General features: G+C 34.0%; 1 non-coding gene across 1 annotated transcript; it reads right to left on the bottom strand.

Annotated features, from left to right (window-relative positions):
• Positions 1-740: 740 nt before the first annotated feature.
• On the bottom strand, positions 741-881 carry LOC123816609. The gene has a single exon (XR_006785313.1). It is a non-coding gene; the product is annotated as a small nucleolar RNA SNORA42/SNORA80 family (small nucleolar RNA).
• Positions 882-1,851: the final 970 nt, after the last annotated feature.

Below are 1,851 nucleotides of genomic sequence, written 5' to 3'. Positions count from 1 at the left end.
ATGAACAGAAGATATATCTGTTAGTTACAGAGCTAGGAATGGAATTTCTTGACTTTAAAATATGCATTTTACAAATTTAGTAAATGCTTTCAAGTTGTTTACCAATGTCGCTATACCAATTGTACTCTCACCAGCAGTGTATGAGCATTCCAGCTGATCCATGTATTAATGTTTTGATGTATTTTTCAGAGAATTATAGAGCAATGTCTTCAAGTTTATTTTTAAGTTTTTATAACTTTTAATAAAATTGGTCTCATATGGTATACAGAGATTTGAATACTGCTCTTTGAACTTCTTTTTAATTAACTTCATAACATGACCGTGTTATTAAATATTTTCCAAAAGGATGTTTGTTAATGGCTGCATAATATTTTATCATAAGATTTTTACCATCCCTTGCAGCTATTATCTAAGCTTCAGTTTCCTCAACTGCACAACAATATTCATATTTGTCATTATACAACAATAATATTCACATTTGTATCTTATTCATAGGGTATTTTATAATTATGAAGGAAATACTCTAAGTACTGCTTTACATAGTAACGGGCATATAATAGATGTTCAACTAATTCGTTTCTTCCTCTTCCAGCACTGTATTTATTTTCTATAGTGGAGAAAAATTATTCAAATATAGTAAGTGATCTTCTTTAATTTCTTTCATGAGAGCTTTATATTTATCTGCATATAGATCCTGTATATATTTTGTTAGATTTATGATAAAATATATCATTCTTCCCCACTGTGCAACCTGTTTCAGTGCCTGCAACCCACAGATAGAGGCTAAGCAATGGTTCAAGGCCACAGTTTGCTCTGGCTTTGGAAACTATGCCTCATGAAAGACACAGGGGGGTGGGCCTGCCTTAAATCCAAACACATGCATAATAAAATATATCATTTTAGGGGATATTATTGTAAATGCATTGTGTTTTTAGTTTTAAATTCCAATTGTTCTTTGCCTGTATGTAGGAAAACAGTTGATTTTTGTATATTAACCTTGTATCCTGCAGCCTTGCTATAATCATCACTTATTAGTTTCAAGAGACTTTTTTCATTGTTGTTGATTCTTTGTCCTTTTCTTACATAAGTAATTACCTCAGCTGTGAACAAAGTCAATTATATTCCTTCATTTACAATATGTATATCTTTTATTTCTTTTTCTTGTCTTATTGCACTAGCTGTGTATTCAAGTATGATAGTGATGGGAATAGTGGGAAGGAATATAAAGTGCCTCCAAGACTCCTCCAAGTCACCAACAATGCAGTTCATGTAGGGGAAGGCAAAAATCAAGAAACTACTGAAACTAGGTGGTATAGTGTGAAGGAGTAATTTTGTTTTGCAAATTGTTATCATCAGCTCCCTGAAGACCTTTTAATAAAATGAATTGTGACAGTAACTAATTTAGTGGCTTTGTCTTTGGTTTTGGATGCTGCAGGGCAGAAGAACATGTTTGGGTTGGTAGAGTTCCCTACCAAACAATCACAGATGGCTACACATAATGCAGACACACAGGAGGTTATTCCTGGAGAAACAGCCTGGTGACCTGGATAAAAGCCACCTTCAGATCTATTTACACTGGTAAGGAGGACTGCCCAATTCCTTCTATAAATGCTAATGGAATGTCTTAGATGAAGTGACTGGTATGCCTCATAAACAAGCCATGTAGGACAGGCTTACAATGACCTGGAAATTCACCTGCTGAATATGCCCTTTGCTGGATTATGGTTAATGGTTAACACTGTGATTAAAGGCAGCCCTTTATCATGGATACACCATATATTTTTACTGCTGCAAAATCAAGCAATAGTATGAGAATCCTTTTAGAATTTGGTATCTCAGGTTCTCCTTATG

The sequence above is a fragment of the Phyllostomus hastatus genome, unplaced genomic scaffold (genome assembly GCF_019186645.2).
Source record: "Phyllostomus hastatus isolate PE091 unplaced genomic scaffold, TTU_PhHast_1.1 phas_contig_209, whole genome shotgun sequence".
NCBI lineage: Eukaryota > Metazoa > Chordata > Mammalia > Chiroptera > Phyllostomidae > Phyllostomus > Phyllostomus hastatus.
This window is presented reverse-complemented; position numbering and strand designations above follow the sequence as displayed.